At 36.2% G+C, this 16941-nt stretch overlaps 1 protein-coding gene across 5 annotated transcripts in view; it reads left to right on the forward strand.

The window, feature by feature from the left end:
* Positions 1–16941, forward strand: part of LOC132197638 (5-hydroxytryptamine receptor-like) — a 96673-nt gene that overhangs the window by 50011 nt on the left and 29721 nt on the right. For all 5 annotated transcript variants that reach the window (XM_059621042.1, XM_059621041.1, XM_059621039.1 and 2 more), the window contains exon 3: positions 3322–3366. The gene's annotated coding sequence lies outside the window, so the exon portion shown is untranslated. The remainder of the gene's footprint in view (positions 1–3321; positions 3367–16941) is intronic.

Genomic DNA, 16941 nt, shown 5'->3' on the forward strand with positions numbered 1-16941 from the left:
CAATTGTTGTTAATAGTTATTATAAATATTGCATTAAGAAATTTTTAATTTATATTTTTGAGGATTATTTAATATTTAAATAATGTTGTTCTTATTTTTAAAATAAGTTATAATTCATATTTTATTTCAATAGTTGAACAAATAACATTTAAACCAGGAGGTTTAACTTATTTCCGAAACAAAATGTCATTAATTATATTTAAAAATTAATAAATTTAATCAATCCCCATGTCATATATTGATGATCCCTGCATTAATGCGTTTGGTGACCTATGAAGTCTGATTGAACAGATCTTATATATTTTTTATTGATTAATTTTTACCAACTTTTGATTTTATGATACCAAAATGAACTTTATCTTCAGCTCTATTTAAGGTGAATGTCGATAATGTGACCGATGATCGAAAGAAAACGTCTTTCAGTCTGCAGACATCAGCATCAGGCATGCTTGTTTCAACGCCTCCGCACGCTTACTTCCGACGAATCATCCGCCTGGCAACCGTTAATTACGCATCCATTACTTGATAAATATTGATAAAACTGTCAATCAATCGCTTTTCGCGACGACGAACGCCATTCCTGTCAAAACATGAGACCCGAGAGAGCCAAAACTCAATATTTGAACATTTTTGTTCTTGACGTTTTGCTCTCCAAGGCTTTTGACGTTAATTGGAATATTAAAATTCCCAAATATATTAAAAAAAACATATACGTGTATAATACAGGCTCAAGTTTTTAGATTTTGCTTCCACTTTTCCGTGTTTATGGGAGAGGAAATTTCTACTGAATTTTCTTCTCTGGTTATGGAGCTTTACAAGAAAAAATTAAATTTGACCACAAGTTAGTCCAAACCAAAATTTATTGAAATTAATTCCCAGGTTGCTCTAGCCAAAAATTTACAATACACTTATATAATGCTGGGAAACTGGCATTACATTGTAAAATAAATGAGTTGAGAAACTATTTAGTGGTTGTTGTGCTGATTTGATGCTGGACTGCTGGTAAAGGTTAAGTTGAACTTTTCTGCCCGCAACTAGAATTACATTAAAAGAGAGCATTCGCCGGTCTCTACAGAAAACTTTCCAGATTAGTGATTAACTTACAAACTTTATTATCAGGTTCATATGTGTGATTAATGGCAAGTAAATTCTATCTGTGTAAAGGAGGTATGATTTTTAAGTCACGTGTATAAAAACTTCAATTTTTTTCTTAACTCTGAAAAATTTGATTGTCAGAAAAAATTAAGATTATTTTGGTTGAAAAGTTCATAAGCAGATACGAATATTTTAAATGTTGTTATACAGGTTCACTATAAAAATTTTTACGTAATTTAAATTCCAAACCATGTTTAGATATGTATCACCGGGCATTCTCTGCCCAAATATACCATCCATAATCCATTTATTCAAAATCATAAATTATATTGGTTACTTGAGAAAGAAATTACATAAAAGAAAACATACTTAAATTTTTATTTTAAATTTCAATTTAGTCAATTTCTGCCCTCACGTTACAAATTTTCTAATCCTTTAATCTCGTCTCCCCTTTTGCAAACCTAGAGCAGGCAATTTTCCATTGGCTGCAGACTATCTCTTTATCACGTGATGCACCTCGCCGGCAGCCCAGCAATAATTACACGTCATTGTTTCGCAGCGGGATTTGCATAAAATATTAATTAGAATGTGCACGCCAAAGTGACGTATGTATGTACGTACGCGCGAGGTGCTGTAATTTCATATACGCTGCTCTCTCGGCGGGTGTTGTTGTGAGCGGCGCGATAATCAATTTTCGCGCCAGGTTCTTGTCGTCGAGTTTGTTAGCCAGGGACACATTGTGACGGTGCTCGGCCGGCGTGCAAACAATTTAGCAGGTCAACCTCAGCCGCATATTCCCATTTGCATTGTAAATGGGTCTCGTCCTAAGTGCGCAAGATTGAAAACCGTGCTTTAATTGTCGCTCTTATATTATGCAAAAAGTGTTTGTGTCCCTTCCACTTGTCAATTAAATTTTAAAATATGTCATCCCAATATTATGCAGAAAAAAATTTATACTTTTTACTTGCCCAAAATTATTGAGACCTTGGAATGTTTCAACAAGAATAAAATTTGTACCATCATATTTATTTAATATCGAATGTAAATTCTAGAGCCATTAAATGCAGCAAAAAAAAACTACATAAAAGATGTACAGAAGAACGGAAAATCTACAAAGATGGCTCTCTAGCTTTTATATACGTGTCTATAATAGAAAAACATCTTCTGTGTTATAAACAGCAGCCTTTCCAGAACTCTCAAGGGTAGTGGAATTTAAATTGCTCACTATAATTTTATCAAATACGGGTAGTAACATTTCTAAAGCATACCTTGTACTATTTTTTTTTATTATTATTCTTCAATTTATTTCTTCATCATGCTTTTTACGCATAGTTACTCAAGGTAGCGTCTTTCTGCGCATCTACTATCTTTTACCTAGACTTAAATTGTAAAGCATTCCCCATTATTCTTCATTTTCTGCGAATGCTTTACAGCTCAAGAACTGCTTCTTTTGAAATATGGTAAGTGTCGTCGTCATCTACCGAATGTAATTACGTACACACGCCTTTGACGTAAATGCAAATTGCTGCAAAAATTGCTCTCATGCGAGTCGAGTGCGAGATGCCATGAGCGGTAATTGGGGCCAATTCCACCTGCCTCTTTCGCAACTGACGACGAATTGAATGCGACAAGAAGTGCAACACAAGCGGGTAAGAGAAAAGCGGGGATTTCTCGAGTCTCATCTCCTGAATAATTGGAGCCTATTTTAAATGTTGAAACGGCGCGCCGAGCAATTTTCGCCACTTGACAGGCCGACTGGCATTTGTGTTGCACGGCGGCGGAGAATCCCCTTCACCCTCGCAAAACGTAACAAGTAGCAGGCGCAGATGCGGCCCTGTATGCAAAGAGCAGAAAGAGAAAAGAAGGCGAATAAATTGCCTCTCTCCCCGGCGGTATTATCGCAACGACTGCACACTCGCCGCACACTTTCCGACAGAATCTGCCACAATCGCCGCGCAAACTTTTCACGGCGAGCGGAAAGTAGGAAAAATCTTCCTTCGCGTCCCTTTTTGCTGATCCTTTTCCTTCAAAAGACCGTTTCAAGTTACTCTCCCAGAAGAGAGAGTAAAACAAAAAGTTTGTCCTGAGCCCCAAACTACTCTGGTGCATTTTGACGAAAAAATCGTTGAAGTGTCACCACGGTGTAATATAGTGAAAAGTTTAGCGTGTGTGTAGTTTTTTTCACTTGCATTTATACTTTCTTAATTATTAAAACTTTTGTTTCAGGTTGATTGGAGCGCTTGCACTTTGTTGAACCAGCGGCTTCCCTTGGTGAGCAATATTTTTTCTTATTTGCTAATTTTTAGCAGAAAGTATAATTTTATTTAACCGTGAAAAGAGGTTTCTTTTTAAACGTACGGAGTTTGAGAAACATCACATGCCATGAAAAATACATCTTTTTTCGTATTGTAACGCTCAAAGTAAATATTGTAGGAGAAGCCGTCAGCTTTTTCTGGCAAACGTGTCGTTTGATTTCGACAGAATTGAATTCTTTCTCCAAAAATTTTGTCTCTCGCTTTTTTCACCGAACATATTGACAGTTATTTGAAAAGAGCCGTTGCAGTCGACGCGCAACGGCAAGCACAATCTGGCCATAAACGGTGTCGTCCGACCATTTTTAATATTTACTCTGCGGATCGCTGATGCCAAATTTATATTTAGTGCGAAAATGTTGGATGGAAAGGGCAATGCATATTTTTCCATTCCAGCAGTCACGTGGGGGCTCGGGCAAGTAAAAAAAGAGGCGCTTTTCCCTCTTCGCCGAGGAGCCATTTATTGTAGCCAGAGTCTAAATCCATCCTCCGTCTCTTTGTCGAATTGATTTCTCTTGAGTTGCTATCAATCAGGACGAGACCCGGCGCCCTTTCTTCTCCTTCTCTCGTTCCACCATTCGCGCTTGCTTTCGCTCCCTTTTAGGCGAAAATCTTTTAAAGAAAGCGCGTCTTCCTGGAAATGCGATTAAATGAAGGAAAATATACCCTACCAGTTTTGCGCAGTAATGACGCTCTACCGCCATCAATCGCTCGCGGCTAGTCGACAAAAATTGGAGTTCTCCCGAAACACCCACATTGATTCAGGAGCGCAAAGTAAATGAAAATTCTGGTAACTATAGTAAATAAGTTAAACTCGCAAAATTAAAATAGCATATCATATTCTAATACTTTGAAAAAGAAAAACAGACTGAAAAAAACAAAGGAAGAAAATTTTCGTTGTTTAAAACAATGGGCTCCTAACCGCTGAGTATTAAAAGAATTTTTTGTAACTTCCAGTTGTGACGATTCTTTATATTGTATTGAATAAAAGAATTAAGATATTATTAGAAAGATTAGAAATAATAAATATAAATAATGTTTAATACGAATTTTAACAAAAAAAAACTAAAATTAAGATCTTTATTTTTATCGTTTCTTTAATGTGTTTTTATATCTTACTTTGCGATATTGTTTTTCTATCCTTTCTATTTTATGTGAAATGGAATCATAGAACATGATCAAAACTAGATGATCTGTTTTTTTTTCAATTGTTTAATTGTCATAAAATATTAATTTTCATTGTAACATAGCCAGGGATGAGAATAATGGTGTCGCACTGTTTTTAAAATCAAAGAAGTTCAATCTAAAATTAATGAACTAAAAAATTAAAAATTTACAAACCAGTGCTCAAAATGTATAGCATATACCTCATTTTGTCATTTGAATTTATGCGCTGATCCTGGATTAAAATCAACATCAAAATTTATATAAATGAAATTGGAAGTGCGTGCGTGCGTGGCTGAGCAGTCGATTGAATCATAAATGAAGCAGCAACACGGGCAGCATGGCCAATGACAGAACCAGATTTCCGATGAGCCGTGATGCTGCTTTTTGAACAGTGAACAAACACACCTACATCTGAATTTCAAATACAACACACGGGACCTGCTTTTGGCACTCGCGTCCATAAACAAACACATGCTCGTCAACAGGCAGCATGGGCTTAATATTTGTTTTTACATCTACTCATAGATATTGCACTCAAGAGAGAAAGCCATGAAATGGTATTTAAACTATTAAGCTACAAAGATTAGCAGTGATGATTTTCTTGAAAATTTGTTTTAAAAATTTCTAGATTTATAATAATAAATAATTTTTCAATTCAAAAGAATGACATGTGATTGAATATATTTTAAGAATATTTTTGCCCGTAGATAGCAATTTAAGAAAAACCCCAATAATTTTAATTTGGCTCTTTAAAAGGCTGGCATGAACCTCTTTTTATCGCTTCATTTCATGCCTTCGCACTCGCTGATTACGATAAAGGCAGGGAGAACATCGGATATATTTTTTCCGGGAATATCCTTAAAATAATTAAGAGTAAATTAAGTTTGCAAAAAATATACATAACATTGATTTTCTGGTCATTGTTTTTTTTTTGTTTGTTTAAATTTAAAAATAATTTTCATTAAATGAATAAAATTGGCATATGAACATTTTACTCATTTTCGAAGCATAACGTTTGTCAACACGACCATAGCATGCAAGACCATTAGTTAATAATACAGAACATGCTCTTAGAAGTACACGTGCATTATTTGCATACTCGTCTGTTATTACTCGGGCACAATTGTACGCCGTACCCTTTGACACAACTAACGCTCATCGCCCGCTTAAACTTGTCCAAACCGCGCGAGGCACATAACATAAAAGGTACTCACACATGCATGCAAAATGCCCCACGGTTAATCGTGCGCTTGTGGTGATAAATTAATAATGCATCGGCAATTCGACGTTCATGGTAACTCGTTTGGAAGTGCGTATTGCAGATCATAATTCAATTCTGGGAAAACTTGCATTATGCGCAACTTGCTGCAATATTGGCCGTGCCTGCTTTTGGTTATAATTTTTTTTTTCAAATTTAAGTGGCACATAATTCAATCTATCCTGGAAATGACGAAGAACTAAATATCTTATTTCCAACCGTAAAAATCTCTATTGATTGAAATAGTTTGCCATCTTCTCTCTACAAGTTTAGAAAATTGAATCATATCCAGCTGATTTAGTTGTTAAGGTCTGCTTTACATCTCAACTTTTGACCGCCAAATTTATTTATATAAAGCATTAAAAGTAATTTGCCTACTGTTGCATTTTTCTTTCAAAACAGCACAGGTAAAACAATTCCTCTAATTCAAGTGAAAGACACCGCAGAAAAAAATATTTAGTTAATACTTTCAAACTATTCTATAATTTTGCAAAGAAGAATGCAACATTATAGAATTATCTTGATGCTGTTCAAATTTTGCTGTTTAATTGTTAATTCTCAAACCAGGTGCATCATATTATTAAAAGCACTAATTTATCCTCGTGCGGCAACGTAATTTCTAACCAACCGCCCACAGCTGCCACGAAATATGTTTACCGCAGTTTACCATAAACATAATATATGTCAAAATTGAGCCGCAAAGTGAAAATAATGAAGGAACAAGCCCAAAGAAATTTCTCAAAATAGCGGTGACAGAAACGAACAGCCAGGAACAGGCAACAGTTTCTGAATGAGTTCGTTATTATTACTGTTTGCGAATATACTCGCAGCGTATGCGTGGCGATGAAAACGTTGCGACAAGGAATATCATTATGATGGCTGGGTGACATGTTCAAATAATGAAACGGCCGTCGGCACACATTATATATTTTCCCTCTGCCTCGAAATTTGGGCAAAAAGAGAGCAATGCCCACATCTATTTCATTTCTCGCGTGTTGACATTCGCAGGGGTATGCGTATCAATATTTGCATCGGGTGCGTGTGTGTTTCATTTTCTATTTCCGCCGAGACCTGGCAGTGGAATTTGTCGCCTGTCACTTCTCATGCTTGCGCTCAAATAGAATTCTGTCAAATATATATCTTTGCATGAAAAAAACGTCTAGCTCTGAAGCTCTCTGATTGTGAGTGTACAACAATGCCAATTTTATATTTGAATTTAATGTTTATTTTATTAATTTATCACCGGGCATTCTCTGCCCGAATAAATCATCCTGAAATTAAATATTATAAGTTTGATTGTTTACAAAAAAGAGAGATTTACTTCATGTGATTTGATTTGGAACCAATTATTGTTATCTATGGAGCTAATTGAAAAAAGCATCACTTAAACAGCACTGTTAATTTCTAGAAACCTCTTTATTCAAACATCGCCTTGCTTTCCAATTTCTAGACTCAACGTTGACAAATCGACAATCACTTTGCTTCACATGTCACTGAGTCAATAGCAATACGGGTAAGGACTCCAAATCACGAACGCGCCCATCGAAATTCCCATTAAGGGAGAGGGAGCGCACATATGTACACATGTATCAATCTATAACGTGCGTGTTACTTAAGCTGCCGAGTAATCAATCCTCGTACGTCTTCCGCCCTGAATGAAGACAAATTTGCATTCCGCATTTCGGTAATGACAATTTCTCGGCGGCTTAACAACGAGCGCCTCCTAGCTCGGCACCACCACACATGAAGTGCGCACACATTATTATTTGCTGCCACAGCGAAATTTGTTCGACTCACTCGTTGTGGGCATGCAATAATAATGGAACTCGCGCTGGTCCCTTGAGGCTCCACCGCATTCACAATAATCACAATAAACCCCGCTTTATGATCTCTTCGTCTAACGTCATAAAATCGGGCGGCTAAATTTATCAAGGACAGACACAGCCGAGACGTGCACACAACACTTTATTAATATCATGCAGGGCTGTGTGTTTATATCCGTACGCAATATATTTACTCATTACGCACAAGCGGCCGCTTTTCCCACGTATGATCAACATGTTTATTTATAAGTCAAGCTCTTGTTGATTTATGATAATGCTGGTCTGCAGAAGAATGATGACCTGTTATATTGTGGTTTAATTTTTATAGAAAGATTAAATGTTTTTTATTCAAAGTTAAACAGTTTTAAAATACAAAACAAAATTATGTTTTTTTAAAAATTAATTATTTTTTCAAAAATAATTACAACGTATTAAGCTGGAAAGCCACCATAATATTTGAAGATTTAATATAAAATGGAGCATTCTTCTTTGTAAATGAAACAATGCTAACTTTCATTTTTTACTACTATTCTGGGCTCCTTTTGAATGCTTTACTTGCTTTAGCACACAATTCATTAGCGCCGCTTTGCAATGACGGTGTCGCACTCCACATCTGCATTTCGCGCACGTTTCGCGCGAGTCAGCAAAAACAAGAAACGTGCGAGCAAACCAAAATAAATAACCGCTATGGCTGCACATTCATTTTAGCCCGCCGGCCGTCGTGCGACACGCGGACGTGTTTTGGTGCGATAATAAAAAGCAGGGGTGATCAAGCGTTGATTGATGGGATCACACGATCAGGACCCGCCGTCCTCTCTCTCACTCGACCAGATTGCGCTAAATGATTACGTCTGCAGCGAGAGCAAATTATATCACACGCCACTTGGCATCATCCACGTGCATAATGTTGAGGACCACATGATGAAGTTTATGAATCCTGTTTGTGTTCCTGATACTGTCTGGGCGAGTTGCCGTAGAAAAGTTGCACTTTTTTATAAATATTTTTCGTTTCTAATATATTAGATAATGGTAAATTTTAGTTTTATATGCACCAATTAAAATTTTTTATTTTAAATCAAAAAACGTAAAACAAAAATAATTTAAGAGCAAAGAACATAACATTTAAATGAAATTCATTCAAAATTTTTCGATCTGCGCATAAAATTGAATATTTAAAAAAATTAATTTTACGCCCACAAAAGTTTCCATGTTAATTTGTCCATAAAACGCTTTTTGGCAACAACATACAGGCCACACAGTTGGTTAATCACGGCGGTACACAGAATGATCGACACAAAAAGAGCAGCGGCTTTCCAATTGGAACGTTACAAAACTGGCTGGGTTAAAAAGGAATTAACCTCAGGCATGCAATGAACCTTTGGCCTTGATAGATTTCCACGATTTTACGCTATTTGGTTTCACATTTGATCTGTAAAAAGTTAATTAGCACATTTTTTCAGCGCGGATAGATTCGGGTTAATTAGTATCGCATTCACTTGTCTGCAAACCCCAATAATGAAATATTAATTACGGTGTGAGCGTGTGTATTTATTAGTGTTGGCAATGAGCCTTTGATGGTGAAATCAAAAGTTTTTGCCCCAAAGTGCCTGGCAGCGGTGGCGAAAACTTTTAATGGCTGCTCCGCTTTCACGGGAGTAAATTTCACTCGCGCTTTTTCCTTGCCGAGAAAAGAAACGGCTTCCAAAAAGTAATTAGAGATTTGCACGCACACGTGATCAAAATTTATCAAGGGTGATTTCGGTGGGGTACGCAAATGGGGGCGCCGAGAGCCAAAAGCACACTAATTGTTTCGTTAAAAAAAAACATCGCAGCGTCATTAGTGAGTGCAGCTCGGGCTGAATCTCGACTTTTGTGCGTTTAATCTAATTCTGGCCTCGTTGCGAGGCTGAATTATTTACTCATCAGCGTCAGCCAGATTAAGCCCTAGTTATGTACACGATCTCATTTCTTCAGCTCCGGCTCACCCTCTAGTTTGCATTTGTTTCTTCGTTTAAAACTTGATTACATTGGACGCGAATCCTGTTGTTTACAATCCGACCTCTTTAGCATAAATTACAACACGCTGATGCGACGGCAATTCCGACTGAGCGAGTCAGGAAATCGGTTTATCAAGGGATTTGCTCTCAGCGTCGTTCTCCCTTTTGTCTGCGTAGTGGAATTTCCCATCGGGAAAGCCGACGAAACGAAAAGGTAAGCGAGTTTGCCGACACAACTTGCCAGAGAATTGGTAACTTCCTAATTAATAGGGTTTGCTGCCGAGAAAGCCATCGAAGATAATTGCGCCTATCAGCGCAAAGTGGTCGTCTCAATCTAGTGGAAAGGAAAGCTTTTAAAGAAAAACGGTTGTCCAGCAAGATCTCTGTCCATGAGAAAGGGGTTTTTTATAGAAGAAAAAAATTAATTACATAAATGGGACAGTAAAAATTATTTTATTTTCCTTACAAAAACAAGGATTACATAAATTTTTTGTTTGTTTATTCAGCAAAAATGTTCATGCAATTTTTTTAATTTTTTATTTATTTTTTCTACTCCAGTCCATAGAAACAAACTATTGAGAGTTAGTTCAAAAAAATACTAAGCGAATAAAAAAATATATTTTTATTTAAGAGTATACACAATTTCGATAATTAATGTATTATTAATAAGATCAAAGATGATCTCAGCGGTTTCACTATAGTTTCCAATTACTTAAAAAATCATTATGAAATATTCTACTTGGTCTAACTGCTTCTTCAAATAAAATATAAATATTAATTAAATAGAATATCATACAATGCTTAACATATTAAAATTACTAAATTAATATTTTACTACCCTTATTATATTGTTATAGGCTCTTTTGTTTCTTATAAATATAATTTGCCGGCGCCGTTATTTTTCCTTGAAAATGCTCTTGACTTGCGCTTTTAGACTGAATCGGCATCAAAGTCTAAATTGAATTTTTCCATGCCAGAAGCAGAAAGGGATCTTGCGCAAATATGAAATGTGCAATACGACCCGAGGAAGATAAATAGACAAACCGCGAAATTAATGTACCACTGCCTGAACCCAGTTGCTGTGCACTTGGATATTGATTCAATGAGGCACGCTCTGAGGGAGCTCGTTTTTGAGCTGGAAAATATATTACAAGAAAAACTTGAGGCTGGAATGCCAGCTAGATGTATGTGCAATGCTTGCGCCCTTCCCCTCCGTGTGCACCATCAGGTCCAGAAATTTATTTCAAACAACAACTGTTAGGACACAGAAGTGTTTGCAAAAACAAAGCAAGGAATGCGACACAGTCTAAAGCTAAGCACCAACATATAAAATTCTGCTTTGTTAGAATTCTTCCGCCAGCTCCGTAGAAACAAAAATGGCTCGTGCAGTTGCCGGCTATAATTAGCATATTTTTATTTATTTACTTTTTTGCATAAAACACACCCGCGCTAACATTAATTTTGGTGCGCAGAGTCTCTTTTTGATGAATTTTAACAACTGCAAATAAAAGCAGGCTGTATTTAATTATTCGTGGACGTAAACTTTAATGAACCAGGACATGGTTCTGCACGTAATTGAAAAATTTATATCTAAACTTTTCCTAGAAGTGTGTAAGGAATGGTGCGGAATGGTACTATATTTTAGCAAAATGTTTGAATATTAGATACTTTGATATAGTAATTATAGTGCTCCTCAAATTGAATTTTCTCGACCAGCTATAAAAACTTATAGAATGCAAATATTGTTTGGTTTTTTATTCCTTTCATCATCAAAAGCAGAAAAAATAAAACAACAATTTATATGGAAAAAACTTTTGTTCGGTTTAAAATAAAATAATTTTCATTGAAGGTTTTAAATTCACTGACGAGATTTAAAAAAAAATGTTATTTAATTGCTAAGTCATATTTGGCAAATGCAGCTTGATTTTCAATTTATTTATTTCGTAGTTATTTGTGCTATTTTCAATTAATCTGAATAGGGTAAATACAGTAGGATGAATAAAATAAAATTTATTTTATTTCTATATTTAATATAGAAATCATGATACAAATAAGTACATTAAAAATCACAAGATATATGGATAAGTTGAAAAAATTATAATAAATAAAATATTCAATAGATATTCCCAGAGAATTCCAGGGGCGGAAAATCAATTTGATGCCCCAGAACGGCGAATTTGATCAGTCGTATGAAAATAGAATTTTCCATCCTCGACAGGGGCAGGGATCATGAAGCATCCCATTTTTCAGCATTCTGCCATCATCGAATTTCACTCAGCATTTATGTGCTGCCGCCAGCGGTAGCGTTACTCGGCACACACATTCCCAGCGGCGGGCACTCTAGACCTGCTCTTTCTTCGACAATGCCTCCATATCTGACCGTTTTTTGTGTGTGTGTGTTGTAAGTGTGTTTTCCCAGCGGCGGCTGAAAGCATATCGCATGTACCCGCGGCGGTGACTATGGCAGATTCGTCCCATTGTTGTTCGCAGCAATCGGCCACGCATTCAGTGCGGCATCGCCAATTTATGATTGTTCCTCTCGTTATAACAACTGCGTTCTCTGCCACTTCTTCGTCCATAAGTAGCTCAGGGGAGTTGTAAATATTCGTTTCTAGCACAAGAGTAAAGTACAATGCCGTCCATATCATATGAAAATTTTTCCCAAAATTTGGAAAATTTGAAAGGGAAATTTGCTCTCTAATTGCAGCTTTAAATTTTCAACTAAGGGTTTCTTTCTATCAATTTTGTTAGAAATAAAATTTTATTTATAAATTATTTGATTCATATTTAATTTTAATTTTATTTATAATTATAAATTTAAACGAATTTTTCAACAATAAAATGATTATTCGTTTATAAGATTTTATACTTATTTATTTTGGTTTATAACAGAAATTCTAATTTTTAGGAGACCTGAAATTCAAATTTGAATTAAAAAATATTACATAAATCATTGCTGTGACGCGCTAGAGAAGTGACAAGAGTGGATATGCAAATTAATTGTCCCCTGTTTGTTTTTGTAGTTTATTGAAAGTTAAAACAAATATATATTATGCAATTCAGTATAATAATAATTATATATTGTGCAAGGGGTTTTTAAATTGCTTTTGCTTGTTTGTTTTAATTTTTCCTGCCGATTTTTAGATTTTTTCCTTCCAACTGAAAAATCTCCTCAGACCAAACTAAAAATTCGTTCAAAATTAACTTTTAATACGACTTCACGACCTTTCTAGGTCTCAAGTTACGCTGGCCTGGGGGTAATTTCCCTAGATATTGGGGTAAAAAGAAGCCCTACCCTACTTCTGTCCAACGGTTTCCCATTTCGATGACGATGATTCATGAATAATTTATAGGCCTTGTTGCTCACGGTGCTAAAGTCATTAAAAATCCATTGAGGTTAGCCGAGCCGAACGCAGGAAAGAGCAAAAGAAAGGGATGTGCTCGAGGTGTTGCGGCGCGAGCTGCGAAAGAAATCAATTTGATGCAGCCATGATTTATAAAGAGAAGAAGCTGCGAAATTTCTCGACAAAACTTGCTAGAGGATAAAAGGGCGTTCTCTCACTTTTGCGGTGTCGGCGGCGAACTCCGCAGTCCTTTCATTTCGCCTTTATTTCCCGCGCCCATAAAAAAGCGGTGGCGGCAACCCCTGCGCGAGGGTGATACATCTTTTGTGTATCTGCAGCACTCTAATTGCGGGACTCATTTCCGCCACCTTTTTGCATCGTCTCAAATTCTCATTTGCCACGTCCTCTCTCTCTCTCTCTTCTGCACTTTTTCACCCACGGCAGGCACTTGCGTCGAAACGTCTTCTTTATTCAGTCTCGTGTGAGATGAAATTCCAGCCCGCAGTGTGCGTCCTCCGAGGAATCTATCAAAACGCGGCGCGCGCTCCTCCACGCTCGCGATAACGCGCAAAGGGTTGCTTTGAGAACGGCTGCCGCTCTTTGAAGCTTGTTCAAATTGCTTTTTGTTTTAAGCTTTTTTAAAATGAAAAATAAAAATTTACCCGGAGTGGGAAACTCCGTTTCACGCAAAAAAGGTGAGATCACTATAAAAGGACACTTCAAACAGAAAGCAAAACGCTCTGCTTTACTCCTGCTAAAGCTTCATTTAGGTTATTTCCGCTCATATAAAGTACACAGCGGCTTTTTACATTTGAACAAAAAATCAAGAAAGGCAATACTGTTATGCCAGTTACAAATTAAATGTGAGGTAAATTTTTTCACAATTCTAGCCTATTAGAGCAATAATTTTTTCAGGTGAAAAACGCCTTGAAGATTAAATTGAGATTGATGATTTCTTTCAAGAAAAAAAATAATAGTTCAGCCTACAAGTTTTGATAAAGAATGATGCTGAGAAAATATTTATAAAATAATCTATAAATAGATTTCCATTGCTGAATTTTTTACAATTTTCCAGGTAATTTTATTATAAAAATATCAGTTGGGACCATTTTTTTTTTTTTTTAGCTCCGGGTTCATCATAAATCTTCATTTGAGCTGAAAATAGTGATTGATATTTGGAAGATCTTGTTATTATTACTGTTGTTGTTGTTATTGTAGTGTATTTATCCATATTGTTACAAATTCATTGTTTACGTGCAATTGTTGAAAACATTTTATGTAAAAAAAGTCATGTTTGGCAAAAAAAACGGCACCACCACTGGCGAGAATTTTGCTAAAACTTGGGAGATAAAAAAGACCCCATCCGCCGTATCTGCATGACAAATTTCTTTTTAAAGAAATAAAAATTAAATAAAGATAACTTTGAAATTTTGGGAGTTTTTACTACCAATTTAATCAAATTTTCAAACCTATGTAATTTTTTTATATTGTATGAAAGTCTTAATATGTAAATAAATGAAAAGCTAATGAAATTCCGTTACTTTGCCGATAAACATGGGTATAGTTTGAAACAACTTCTCGGGGTCTATCTTGCTAAAAAGGAGAATATAAAACGTTTCTCTTGATAATAAAATATGTATCTATACATTTCCCACCACGGTAAGCTCCAGGAAACTTGAAATGGTCGGTTGGATCGAGGTAATAAAATTATACACAAGCCTTTTACCCGACCATAAAAATGTTTTGGTAGTTGCGATGAGGCTGAGATTGGTTGCACTACTTTTTACTTGAAACTGTGAACAAGCACGAACGCGAAAACTTTGCCGGCGCGGGTGGAAATATTGATCACGGAACGACTAATCGGTGCTAACAAAGAAAGTCGTCTCACGATTTTTTTTCCAAATAAAAAACCGCCGGTGACTTTGAAAGAATTATTAATTTCGTGTGTCAAAATGCAGGCTGCCGCCCACCAGAGAAAAGAGAAAAAGTGGAGCTGGAATCTATTGAACGCGAACACTTCTTGGTGCGTGCGGGCGAAGGTATACGAGCTGGTCTTTTTTTAAATAAATGGTCGTGATAAATTAGCCTCTCCTTCTGGCTCTATTAATAGCTCACGCCGCGGCTCTGCTGAATGATAAGGCGGAATAAATCATTCTTGGAGCGCGCGTTCTGTAAGTTGGGCGATAAATTCTCGCACTTCTAATTTCCTTTTCTGCGAGGCTTTGTTGGTTCGGCATGTGCACACATGGCTTTGTTTGTTTTTGCCGTGAGCTCGCCCAATTATGCCGAGCTCTCGAGTGTGATCTCGGCATCGAAGCAAGTTTGGTCCTTGACGTGCGCCAGCCACACCTTGCCAGCCAAACTCACTCTCTGAGCGTCCGTCTTGTTGGCTGCAACTTTGCCGACTTCGCAGAAAATTTATGTCTGGCTGGCGAAATTAGAGCAAAACTGGCTCTCCAAAAGTTGAACTTCGACCGTCTCAAAAGTTCCACCTGCAAAATTTCTAAAATAATTGCTTTTTGATTTGCACTATGGATTTAGTGAGCAGTGAACGACTAAATAAATTTTGAGCAATTTTCTTACTACACTTTTTAAATTATAATTTAATTTATTTGAAGCACGATATCATATTTTTTATCGTAATATGTTATGATCCGAATTAAAAATGTTTTGGAATTAAAAAAATAAAATTTTCAAGCAAATTTATCGTTTATATAAAATAAATATTGATTTAAATTTAGCTTTTTCCCAAAACCACATTCAAGTACTCTATATTTTGACAAAAAATGTTACATACGTTGATTATCAAAGAAAAAAAGTTGAAATTTTTGGGCGAAAATCGTTTTCAAACTCAAAGAGTTAATTAACAACTCATAAAACCATTAAATTTACATTCAATTCATCTTAAAGTTTGTTTTTTAGTTTTTAACTTAATTTTTTTATTTATAATTTTATTTAGTCTAATGCTTTCTCTTATTTTATTTTTTTTAATTTATTGAACTTTACCAATTAATTTTGGATAATTTAGGCTGATGATAAGCGGGTGATATTGTGTATTGTGACTGAAAGCTTTGATGAGGCATTGCAATATACATGCACATTAAATTGGCTCCTGTTAGTACAAAGGAAACCATTAAATTTCCGCAGAATAATATGTAAGGGTGAAAAGAGAATTATTGTATAGCTTTTGTGAAGCCAATTTTTCTTCCTATAATGAAGTTGTTAAATATTATACAAGTTATCTGTCAGAACTGCACTCGCGAGCTGTGGGAATAAAAGGCCATTCAAAAAGGGCTAAAATTTTATCCCGCAGTGTAAAATAAAATTTAACATCCACTCGCGAGGCTCAGCAGCCATTATTAAAAATTTCACGCCTGGGCCGGAAAATGCGTTAAGAACTCCATTTGCGCTTCGTTCCGAATCAGGTCGCGCGACGATCAACCGCAATACCACTGGGTGTCTTTTAATATACGCACACATCTGCCTCCCAGCTTTAACAATACGGCAGCATTTTTTTTAGCACAGCAATTCGACCACAATAAAATAAAAAAGCTGCAGCAAAAACGCGCATTTTATTGCTCGGAAATTAGAATAACTGCCTTGGCGTGAATAAATCAGCCTTTTTCCAACGCCAACGGCCATTATCGCAGTTTTGCAAAGCGTCTTTGTTTGCTAGCGAAAAAAATCGATGAAAGCAGCGAACAATATAATGGCCAATGATCAACGCGTTGGTAGAAATTGTATTCAGCAGCGTTACCACCCCGTCGATATTTTAAGGGTGAAAAAAGAGTGAGAGTTTGGTTCAGCCCAGCACTCCAATGAGTTGTCGGAGTGATAAATTTGTTAGCGAGAAAAATGTTGTGCAACATTAATGGCGTGATTGTGTAGCAGCCGCCGTGGAATAAAAACGGGCGTCGCGTTTTTGCACACCACCATTTGTATGTG

The sequence above is a fragment of the Neocloeon triangulifer genome, unplaced genomic scaffold, assembly GCF_031216515.1.
Source record: "Neocloeon triangulifer isolate White Clay Creek 2 clone unplaced genomic scaffold, ASM3121651v1 ptg000012l, whole genome shotgun sequence".
Lineage (NCBI taxonomy): Eukaryota > Metazoa > Arthropoda > Insecta > Ephemeroptera > Baetidae > Neocloeon > Neocloeon triangulifer.